This window comes from Pseudophryne corroboree, chromosome 1, assembly GCF_028390025.1.
Source record: "Pseudophryne corroboree isolate aPseCor3 chromosome 1, aPseCor3.hap2, whole genome shotgun sequence".
Lineage (NCBI taxonomy): Eukaryota > Metazoa > Chordata > Amphibia > Anura > Myobatrachidae > Pseudophryne > Pseudophryne corroboree.
In genome coordinates, this window is record NC_086444.1 from 707,141,859 (window position 1) to 707,154,527 (window position 12,669).

General features: G+C 50.1%; 1 protein-coding gene across 2 annotated transcripts in view; it reads right to left on the bottom strand.

The window, feature by feature from the left end:
• TICAM1 (TIR domain containing adaptor molecule 1) overlaps positions 1–12,669 on the bottom strand; it is a 105,842-nt gene that overhangs the window by 61,121 nt on the left and 32,052 nt on the right. The window lies entirely within an intron of this gene.

Consider the following 12,669-nt stretch of genomic DNA (forward strand, 5'->3'; position numbering starts at 1 on the left):
TGAATCCCGGGTAAGACTCATACCAGCCACACCAATCACACCGTACAACTTGTGATCTGAACCCAGTTAACAGCATGATAACAGAGGAGCCTCTAGAAAAGATGGCTCACTACAGCAATAACCCGATTTTTTGGTAACAATAACTATGTACCAGTATTGCAGACAATCCGCACTTGGGATGGGCGCCCAGCATCCACTACGGACTACGAGAAATAGAATTATCGGTAAGTAAATTCTTATTTTCTCTAACGTCCTAAGTGGATGCTGGGGACTCCGTAAGGACCATGGGGATTATACCAAAGCTCCCAAACAGGCGGGAGAGTGCGGATGACTCTGCAGCACCAATTGAGAGAACTCCAGGTCCTCCTCAGCCAGGGTATCAATTTTGTAGAATTTTACAAACGTATTTGCTCCTGACCAAGTAGCTGCTCGGCAAAGTTGTAAAGCCGAGACCCCTCGGGCAGCCGCCCAAGATGAGCCCACCTTCCTTGTGGAGTGGGCATTTACAGATTTTTGGCTGTGGCAGGCCTGCCACAGAATGTGCAAGCTGAATTGTACTACAAATCCAACGAGTAATAGTCTGCTTAGAAGCAGGAGCACCCAGCTTGTTGGGTGCATACAGGATAAACAGCGAGTCAGATTTTCTGACTCCAGCCGTCCTGGAAACATATATTTTCAGGGCCCTGACAACGTCTAGCAACTTGGAGTCCTCCAAGTCCCTAGTAGCCGCAGGCACCACAATAGGTTGGTTCAGGTGAAACGCTGAAACCACCTTAGGGAGAAACTGAGGACGAGTCCTCAATTCCGCCCTGTCCGAATGGAAAATCAGATAAGGGCTTTTACAGGATAAAGCCGCCAATTCTGACACGCGCCTGGCCCAGGCCAGGGCCAACAGCATGACCACTTTCCATGTGAGATATTTTAACTCCACAGATTTAAGTGGTTCAAACCAATGTGACTTTTGGAACCCAAAAAACTACATTGAGATCCCAAAGTGCCACTGGAGGCACAAAAGGAGGCTGTATATGCAGTACCCTTTTACAAACGTCTGAACTTCAGGGACTGAAGCTAGTTCTTTTTGGAAGAAAATTGACAGGGCCGAAATTTGAACCTTAATGGACCCCAATTTCAGGCCCATAGACACTCCTGTTTGCAGGAAATGTAGGAATCGACCCAGTTGAATTTTCTCCGTCGGGCCTTACTGGCCTCGCACCACGCAACATATTTTCGCCAAATGCGGTGATAATGTTTTGCGGTTACATCCTTCCTGGCTTTGATCAGGATAGGGATGACTTCATCCGGAATGCCTTTTTTCCTTCAGGATCCGGCGTTCAACCACCATGCCGTCAAACGCGGCAAGTCTTGGAACAGACAGGGTCCTTGTTGGAGCAGGTCCCTTCTTAGAGGTAGAGGCCACGGATCCTCCGTGAGCATCTCTTGAAGTTCCGGTTACCAAGTCCTTCTTGGCCAATCCGGAGCCACGAATATAGTGCTTACTCCTCTCCATCTTATCAATCTCAGTACCTTGGGTATGAGAGGCAGAGGAGGGAACACATACACTGACTGGTACACCCACGGTGTTACCAGAGCGTCTACAGCTATTGCCTGAGGGTCCCTTGACCTGGCGCAATACCTGTCGAGTTTTTCCCAACGGTTTATAATCATGTGGAAGACTTCTGGTTGAAGTCCCCACTCTCCCGGGTGGAGGTCGTGTCTGCTGAGGAAGTCTGCTTCCCAGTTGTCCACTCCCGGAATGAATACTGCTGACAGTGCTATCACATGATTTTCCGCCCAGCGAAGAATCCTTGCAGCTTCTGCCATTGCCCTCCTGCTTCTTGTGCCACCCTGTCTGTTTACGTGGGTGACTGCCGTGATGTTGTCCGACTGGATCAACACCGGCTGACCTTGAAGCAGAGGTCTTGCTAAGCTTAGAGCATTGTAAATGGCCCTTAGCTTCAGGATATTTATGTGAAGTGATGTCTCCAGGCTTGACCATAAGCCCTGGGTATTTCTTCCCTGTGTGACTGCTCCCCAGCCTCGCAGGCTGGCATCCGTGGTCACCAGGACCCAGTCCTGAATGCCGAATCTGCGGCCCTCTAGAAGATGAGCACTCTGCAACCACCACAGGAGGGACACCCTTGTCCTTGGTGACAGGGTTATCCGCTGATGCATCTGAAGATGCGACCCGGACCATTTGTCCAGCAGGTCCCACTGGAAAGTTCTTGCGTGGAATCTGCCGAATGGGATTGCTTCGTAGGAAGCCACCATTTTACCCAGAACCCTTGTGCATTGATGCACTGAGACTTGGCTCGGTTTTAGGAGGTTCCTGACTAGCTCGGATAACTCCCTGGCTTTCCCCTCCGGGAGAAACACCTTTTTCTGGACTGTGTCCAGGATCATCCCTAGGAACAGAAGACAAGTCGTCGGAACCAGCTGCGATTTTGGAATATTGAGAATCCAATTGTGCTGCCGCAACACTACCTGAGATAGTGCTACACCGACCTCCAACTGTTCCCTGGATCTTACCCTTATCAGGGAATCGTCCAAGTAAGGGATAACTAAAATTCCCTTCCTTCGAAGGAATATCATCATTTCGGCCATTACCTTGGTAAAGACCCGGGGTGCCGTGGACCATCCATATGGCAGCGTCTGAACTGATAGTGACAGTTCTGTACCATAAACCTGAGGTACCCTTGGTGAGAAGGGTAAATTTTGACATGAAGGTAAGCATCCTTGATGTCCCGAGACATCATGTAGTCCCCTTCTTCCAGGTTCGCAATCACTGCTCTGAGTGACTCAATCTTGAATTTGAACCTCTGTATGTAAGTGTTCAAAGATTTTAGATTTAGAATCGGTCTCACCGAGCCGTCCGGCTTCGGTACCACAACAGTGTGGAATAATACCCCATTCCCTGTTGCAGGAGGGGTACCTTGATTATCACCTGCTGGGAATACAGCTTGTGAATGGCTTCCAAAACTGTCTCCCTGTCAGAAGGAGACATCGGTAAAGCCGACTTTAGGAAAACGGCGAGGGGGAGACGTCTCGAATTCTAATTTGTACCCCTGAGATATCACCTGAAGGATCCAGGGGTCTACTTGCGAGTGAGCCCACTGCGCGCTGAAATTCATTGAGACGGGCCCCCCACCGTGCCTGATTCTGCTTGTAAAGCCCCAGCGTCATACTGAGGGCTTGGCAGAGGCGGGAGAGGGTTTCTGTTCCTGGGAACTGGCTGATTTCTGCAGCCTTTCCCCTCTCCCTCTGTCACGGGGCAGAAATGAGGAACATTTTGCCCGCTTGTCCACGAAAAGACTGCGCCTGATAATACGGCGTCTTCTCATGTTGAGAGGCGACCTGGGGTACAAACGTGGATTTCCCAGCTGTTGCCGTTGCCACCAGGTCTGAAAGACCGACCCCAAATAACTCCTCCCCTTATTAAGGCAATACTTCCAAATGCCGTTTGGAATACGCATCACCTGACCACTGACGTGTCCATAACCCTCTACTGGTAGAAATGGACAACGCACTTAGACTTGATGCCAGTCGGCAAATATTCCGATGTGCATCACGCATATATAGAAATGCATCTTTTAAATGCTCTATAGGCAAAAATATACTGTCCCTATCTAGGGTATCAATATTTTCAGTCAGGGAATCCGACCACGCCAACCCAGCACTGCACATCCAGGCTGAGGCGATTGCTGGTCGCAGTATAACACCAGTATGTGTGTAAATACATTTTAGGATACCCTCCTGCTTTCTATCAGCAGGATCCTTAAGGGCGGCCATCTCAGGAGAGGGTAGAGCCCTTACAAGCGTGTGAGCGCTTTATCCACCCTAGGGGGTGTTTCCCAACGCACCCTAACCTCTGGCGGGAAAGGATATAATGCCAATAACATTTTAGAAATTATCAGTTGTTATCGGGGGAAAACCACGCATCATCACACACCTCATTTAACTTCTCAGATTCAGGAAAACTACAGGTAGTTTTTCCTCACCGAACATAATACCCCTTTTTGGTGGTACTCGTATTATCAGAAATGTGTAAAACATTTTTCATTGCCTCAATCATGTAACGTGTGGCCCTACTGGAAGTCACATTTGTCTCTTCACCGTCGACACTGGAGTCAGTATCCGTGTCGGCGTCTATATCTGCCATCTGAGGTAACGGGCGCTTTAGAGCCCCTGACGGCCTATGAGACGTCTGGACAGGCACAAGCTGAGTAGCCGGCTGTCTCATGTCAACCACTGTCTTTTATACAGAGCTGACACTGTCACGTAATTCCTTCCAACAGTTCATCCACTCAGGTGTCGACCCCCTAGGGGGTGACATCACTATTACAGGCAATCTGCTCCGTCTCCACATCATTTTTCTCCTCATACATGTCGACACAAACGTACCGACATACAGCACACACACAGGGAATGCTCTGATAGAGGACAGGACCCCACTAGCCCTTTGGGGAGACAGAGGGAGAGTTTGCCAGCACACACCAAAGCGCTATATATATACAGGGATAACCTTATATAAGTGTTTTTCCCCTTATAGCTGCTGTATTGTTAATACTGCGCCTAATTAGTGCCCCCCTCTCTTTTTTAACCCTTTCTGTAGTGTAGTGACTGCAGGGGAGAGCCAGGGGAGCTTCCCTCCAACGGAGCTGTGAGGGAAAATGGCGCCAGTGTGCTGAGGAGATAGGCTCCGCCCCTTTTTCGCGGACTTTTCTCCTGCTTTTTTATGGATTCTGGCAGGGGTTAAAATTCATCCATATAGCCCTGGGGGCTATATGTGATGTATTTTCGCCAGCCAAGGTGTTTTTATTGCTGCTCAGGGCGCCCCCCCCTAGCGCCCTGCACCCTCAGTGACCGAAGTGTGAAGTGTGCTGAGGAGCAATGGCGCACAGCTGCAGTGCTGTGCGCTACCTTGGTGAAGACAGGATGTCTTCTGCCGCCGATTTTCCGGACCTCTTCTGTCTTCTGGCTCTGTAAGGGGGCCGGCGGCGCGGCTCTGGGACCCATCCATGGCTGGGCCTGTGATCGTCCCTCTGGAGCTAATGTCCAGTAGCCTAAGAAGCCCAATCCACTCTGCACGCAGGTGAGTTCGCTTCTTCTCCCCTTAGTCCCTCGATGCAGTGAGCCTGTTGCCAGCAGGTCTCACTGAAAATAAAAAACCTAAACTAAAACTTTCACTAAGAAGCTCAGGAGAGCCCCTAGTGTGCACCCTTCTCGTTCGGGCACAAAGATCTAACTGAGGCTTGGAGGAGGGTCATAGGGGTGGAGCCAGTGCACACCAGATAGTCCTAAAGCTTTCTTTAGATGTGCCCAGTCTCCTGCGGAGCCGCTATTCCCCATGGTCCTTACGGAGTCCCCCAGCATCCACTTAGGACGTTAGAGAAAATAGGATTAATTACCTACCGGTAAATCCATTTCTAGTGTTCCTTCTAGAATTAATATGGGGCAGATCGCTGGACTCCGGGGGCACATTGGCGGGTGCGCGGCCATGTAAATTAGGGGGCATGGCCACACCAACATCATTTTAGTGGGCGATGCGGCCTGCAGACGTTGCTATAGGGGGCGCCTGTGGCCATCGACGTCACTGTTGGGGGCGTGCCCAGCACCTCAGTCGGTGCTGGGCTTCCCCAAGCCCTCTCCCATAGCGTGAATGGATGCTGTGCGCATGCGCACAGCATCTTTACACGCTGGGAGGGCAGGAAGCGGGCGGCTGTTCTAGCAGGGCGCCGCAAAAGGGGCAGGGCGGATTTTGGCAAAAAAAATAATTATATATAAAAAAAAAAAAAATTGGGCAGGGCGCGGCGCCCTGCTAAAACAGCCTAGTCCGTAGAGAATACTGGGGTCCATTTAGTACCATGCGGTATAGACGGGTCCACTAGGAGCCATGGGCATTTTAAGAGTTTGATAGTGTGGGCTGGCTCCTCCCTCTATGCCCCTCCCACCAGACTCAGTCTAGGAAACTGTACCCGAGGAGACGGACATACTTAGAGAGAAGGATAGATAAGAATATTGGTGAGATTACGAAACCACACACATGCGCACCCCTCCCTTGTGGGACAACTCTAAGCTCCGACACACGTCTTGCTGAAGCCAAGGCCAACAGTGTGACGATCTTCCACGTAAGATATTTTAAGTCTACCTCCTGTAACAGTTCAAACCAGGCCGATTGGAGGAACTACAGCACCAAATTGAGATCCCAAGGCACCGTGGGGAGGCACAAAGTGAGGTTGGATGTGCAGAACACCTTTCAAGAACGCCTGGACCTCAGGGAGAGAAGCCAATTGTTTCTGAAAGAAAATGGACATGGCAGAAATCTGGACTTTTATGGAGCCCAGACGTAGGCCCACATCCACACCTGACTGCAGAAAAAGCAGTAAACATCCCAGATGAAAATTCCACTGCAGAATATTTTCTGCTCTCACACCAAGATTTGTTTTTCTTCCAAATACGGTGGTAATGTTTAAACGTTATCCCCTTCCTGGCTTGGATCATAGTCGGGATGACCTTGTCAGGGATCCCTCTCCGGGCTAGGATCAGCCGTTCAACTTCCATGCCGTTAAACGTAGGCATGGTAAGTCCTGATAGACGAACGGGCCCTGTTGCAGAAGATTCTAGTGAAGAGGTAGAGGCCACGGATCTTCAAGTAGCATCTCTAGAAGGTCCGCGTACCAGTCACTTCTTGGCCAGTCCGGAGCAATGAGTATTACTTGAACCTTTTCCCTTTTTAATTCTCTTGAGAATTCTTGGGATCAGAGGAAGTGGAGGAAACACGTACACCAACCGATAGATCCATGGAGTAGTCAGAGCGTCTACCGCCACTGCCTGTGGGTCTCTCGACCTGGAACAATACCGCTTGAGCTTCTTGTTGAGATGAGAGGCCATCATGTCGACTTGCGGATATCCCCACCGACATGTCAAGCACCTGAACACCTCCGGGTGAAGGCCCCACTCCCCCGGGTGCAGGTCATGTCTGCTGAGGAAGTCTGCTTCCCAGTTGCCTACTCCCAGAATGAAAAACCGCTGACAACACCACAGCGTGTTTTTCTGCCAAGAGAATTCTTGTCACCTCCGAAATTGCTGCTCTGCTTTTCTTTCCGCCCTGTTGGTTTATGTACGTTATCACCGTCACATTGTCTGAGTGGACCTGAATGGCCTGATCTCGAAGATGATATGAGGCCTGCAGAAGGGTGTTGTATATAGCCCTGAGTTCCAGAATGTTGGTTGGAAGGATGACTTCCTGACTTGACCATCTTCCCTGAGACTGCTCCCCAACCTCTGAGGCTTGCGTCTGTGGTTAGTAGAAACCAATTCTGAATTCCGAACCACCGACCCTCGATTAGGTGAGAAGTCTGAAGCCACCATATAAGAGAAATCCTGGCTCTTGGCGACAGACGGATCCTCTGGTGCATGTGAAGATGCGATCCAGACCATTTGTCCAACAGATCGAGCTGGAAAGGTCTTGCGTGGAACCTTCCGTACTGAGAGGCTACCATTTTCCCCAGAAGTCGAATGCATAGATGCACTGATATCCAGGTTGTCTTCAGGACATCCTGAACCATCAACTGGATTACTAATGCCTTATCCAATGGAAGGAACACCTTCTGCGTCTCTGTCCAGTATCATCCCCAGGAATGGAAGCCTCAGTGTTGGCTCTAGGTGAGATTTCGGAAGGTTCAGACTCCACCAGTGATCCCGGAGTAGTCGGGTTGAGAGGGCAATGCCGTCCAAAAAACCTCTCCTTGGACGTCGCCTTTATCAGAAGATCGTCCAGGTACAGAATTATGTTCACTCCCTGCTTGCAGAGGAGAAACATCATCTCTGCTATCACCTTGGTGAACACCCTCAGTGCGGTGAAGAGACTAAATGGCAGGGCCTGGAACTGGTAGTGACAGTGCTGCAGTGCAGACCGTAGCCAAACCTGATGAGGCGGCCAGATCAGAATGTGAAGGTACGTATCCTTGATATTGAGAGAGGCACTAGGAATTCCCCTTCCTCCAGACCTGAAATCACTCTCAGAGACTCCATCTTGAATTTGAACACTCATAAGTACAGGTTCAACGACTTGAGGTTCAAAATCGGTCTTACCGAACCGTCCGGATTCGGTACTACAAACAAGTTGGAATAATACCCCTTGTTCTGCAGATGAGGTGGAACGGGAACAATGACCTGAGTCTGCACCAGTTTCTGAATGGCATCCTGTAAAGTCATACTTGACTCCTATGAAACTGGTAAGCCTGTTTTGAAGAATCTGTGAGGTGGGAGCTCCTGCACTGGGAAAAGGAGATTTATGGTAAGAACTTACCTGTATTAAATCTTTCTGCGAGGTACATTGGGTTCCACAGGGAATAACATAGGGGTGTGGAGTTGGATCTTAATCAGAGGCACCAACAGGCTAAAAGCTTTGACTATTCCCAAGATGCACAGCGCCGCCTCCTTTATAACCTTACCTCCGTGCACAGGAGCTCAGTCCAATGCAGTAGCAGGTAAAAGAGACGACAATCGTTAGTAGCCACATACACCAGTCTCGCAACAGGAGAAGGCATCAGCGGCTAATGCCATACAAAACCAAAGAAGCTAAGCTAGTCAGGGTTGGCGCCCTGTGGAACCCAATGTACCTCGCAGAAAGATTTAACAAAAGTTCTTACCATAAATCTCCTTTTCTGCAGCGGGGTACACTGGGGTTCCACAGGGAACAAAATCGGGGATGTCCTAAAGCAGTTCCTCATGGGAGGGGACGCACTGTAGCGGGCACAAGAACCCGGCATCCAAAGGAGGCATCCTGGGAGGAGTATCAAAAAGGCATAGAACCTTATGAACATGTTCACCGAGGACCACGTAGCCTCCTTGCACAATTATTCAAGGGTCGCACCACGGCGGGACGCCCAAGAAGGTCCAACAGACGAGTAGAATGGGCTTTGATGGTAGCAGGAGCTGGAAGTACTGTACATAAGCATGTGCAAATCACCATTCTAATCCATCTGGACAAGGTCTGCATATTAGCAGGCCAGCCACGTTTGTGAAAACCAAAAAGGACAAAGAGGGAATCAGATCTCCTAAGAGAAGCTGTTCTCTTCACATAAATACGGACAGTCCGTACCACATCCAAAGACTGCTCTTTGGGGGATAAACCAGGAGAGGTAAAGGCCGGAACCACAAATCTCTTGGTTAAAGGTGGAAAGTTAACACCACCTTTGGCAGATAACCAGGGCGAGTTCTAAGAACCGCCCGGTCATGGTGAAAAATCAGAAAGGGTGACCAACAGGACAAGGCACCCAGGTCTGAAACCAGTCTAGCAGAGGCAATAGCCAGCAAGAACAGGACCTTAAGAGTAAGCCACTTAATGTCCACAGACTCAAGAGGTTCAAACGGAGACTCTTGTAAGGCGTACAGAACAACCGACAAATCCCAAGGAGCCACAGGCGGGACATAGGGAGGTTGAATCCATAAAACAGCCTGAACATTAGGCAGAGTCGCAATTTTTCTCTGAAACCATATTGACAAGGCAGAAATATGAACCTTAAGGGAGGCCAGACGAAGGCCTAAGTCCAGGCCCTGTTGCAGGAAAGCCAAAAGCTTGGCAGTACTGAACTTATATACGTCATAATGATTAGTCACACACCAGGCGAAATAAGAATTCCAGACCCTATAATAAATCAGAGTTGAAGTCAGTTTACGGGCCTTCAACATGGTTTGAATGACCGCCTCAGAAAATCCTTTGGGCCTCAGAACGGAAGCTTCAAGAGCCACGCCATCAAAGCCAGCCGGGCCAAATCCTGGTATACACAAGGACCCTGAATGAGGAGGTCTGGGCGTTGTGGAAGTAGAAGAGGACGCTCTATCGAGAGACCCTGTAAGGTCTGAGAACCAATGCCGTCTGGGCCACGCCGAAGCGATCAGAAGTAGGATTCCTCCTTCTTGTTTGAACTTCCTTACCACCCTGGATAGAAGTGACACCGGAGGAAATATGTATGGCAGCTGAAAGTTCCATGGAATTGCCAGTGCGTCCACGAACACTGCTTGAGGATCCCTTGTCCTCGCTATGAAGACCGGAACCTTGTGATTGTGTCGAGACGCCATCAGGTCTACATCTGGTAGGCCCCACTTGTCCACTAGGAGTTGATATACTTCTGGATGAAGGCTCCACTCTCCAGAGTGTACGTCCTGACGACTGAGGAAGTCCGCTTCCCAGTTCAGGAACTCCGGAATGAACACCGCCGATATGGCTGGTAGATGGCATTCCGCCCACTGAAGAATCTTTGACACTTCCATCATCGCCATGCAGCTTCGAGTGCCACCTTGATGATTTATGTACGACACCGTGGTGGCGTTGTCCGATTGTATTTGAACAGGCCTGTTCTGCATCAGATGCTGGGCCAGGTTCAGGGCACTGAACACTGCCTGCAATTCCAGAATGTTTATCGAGAGGAGAGACTCCTCCTTGGTCAACCGACCCTGAAGGGATTGTTGCTCCAACACTGCGCCCCAACCCCTTAGACTGGCATCCGTCGTCAGAAGGACCCAGTTGGAGATCCAGAAAGGACGACCCCTGCTCAATCGTTGGTCCTGGAGCCACCAGTTCAGTGACAGACGAACCTCCGGAGACAATTAGCTCATGCGAGACATGATCCGGTGAGGCAGGCCATCCCACTTGGCAAGAATCAGCCTCTGCAGAGGGCGGGAATGAAATTGAGCGTACTCTACCATGTCGAAAGCAGACACCATGAGGCCTAGTACTTGCATCGCCGAGTGAATCGACACTCGCGGATGAGAGAGGAAGCATTGAATTCTGTGCTGAAGGTTCAGGACCTTCTCCTGAGACAAGAACAACCGCTGGCTGAGAGTGTCCAATAAAACCCCCAGATGGACCATGCTCTGAGCAGGGACCAAGGAGGATTTCTTCCAGTTGATGGTCCAGTTTCTGCAAGCCCACGGGTGGCTCGTCAGATCCAGATGATGGAGAATTTCTGGGGAATTCGCCATGATCAGCACGTCGTCCAGATACGGTAGGATCCTGACACCCTGACGGCGGAGTAAAGCCGACATGACCTTCGTGAAGACCCGCGGAGCCGTGGTCAAACCAAAAAGGTAAAGCCCGAAATTGATGATTGAGGTTGCCAATAGCAAACCGCAGCTACTGCTGATGCGACATGGCAATAGGAATATGGAGATAAGCATCCTGTATGTCCAGGGAGACCATATAGTCCCCAGACTCCAAAGCCAGAACAATAGAGCAAAGAGTTTCTATCACTGGCACCACAATAGGTTGGTTGATATGAAAAGAGGAAACCACCTTTGGCAGAAATTGTTCGCAACTCTGCTCTATCTTCATGGAAAATTAAATAAGGGCTCATGTGAGACAAGGCCGCCAACTCCGACACCCGCCTTGCAGATGCCAACGCCAACAAAATGACAACTTTCCAAGTGAGGAATTTTAACTGCACTTTACGCAAAGGTTCAAACCAATGTGACTGAAGGAACGATAATACGACGTTAAGGTCCCAAGGTGCCACAGGGGGCACAAAAGGAGGTTGGATGTGCAACACCCCTTTCACAAAGGTCTGCACTTCAGGAAGTGAGGCCAATTGTTTCTGAAAGAAAATGGACAAGGCAGAAATCTGCACTTTAATGGAGCCTAATTTAAGGCTCGCATCCACTCCATTCTGTAGAAAATGGAGAAAACATCCAAAGGTCAAATTTCTCCATTGGAGCTCTCTTGGACTCGCAGCAGGAAATATATTTCCTCCAAATACGGTGATAGTGCTTTGACGTCACAGCCTTCCTGGCAAGAATAAGAGTAGGTATGACTTCACTGGGAATACCCTTCCGGGCTAAAATCTGGCGTTCAACCGCCATGCCGTCAAACGCAGCCGCTATAAGTCTTGGTGGACGAACAGTCCCTGCCGCAGCAGGTCCCCGCGAAAAGGAAGAGGCCAGGGATCGTCGACTAGTAACGTCTGAAAATCCGGGTACCACGTTCTCCTTGGCCAATCTTGGGCTACAAGGAGCGCTGGAATGTTTGTTCTTTTTAGAAGTCTCAACACCTTTGGCATGAGAGGAAGCTGAGGGAAAATGTACACCGGCGGAAACACCCAGGGTGTTGTCAGCGCATCCACTGCCTCCGCCTGAAGGTCCCTGGACCTGAAACAATACCTCAGAAGTTTTCTGTTGAGGCGAGACGCCATCATGTCTATATGGGGAACCCCCCATCGAACTGTGATCAGTGCGAAGACCTCCTGATGGAGGCTCCACTCTCCTGGATGAAGGTCGTGTCTGCTGAGGAAGTCTGCTTCCCAAATTGTCCACTCCCGGAATGAATATTGCCGACAGAGCGCTTGTATGTTTTTCCGCCCAACTAAGAATTTTTGTGGCTTCTGCCATTGCTGCTCTGCTTCTCGTGCCGCCTTGGCGGCTGATGCCGTGACATTGTCTGATTGGATCAGAACCGACAGGTTCCGAAGATGTTCCGCTTGTAGGAGGCCGTTGTAAATGGCTCTGAGTTCCAGAACACTTATGTGAAGATGCGTTTCCGGACTTGACCATCTTCCTTGGAAGCTCACCCCCAGAGTGGCTGCCCCCCAACCTCGGAGACATGCATCCGTGGTTACCAGGATCCAGTCCTGGATCCCGAACCGGCGTCCCGCAAGGAGGTGAGAGCTGTGGAGC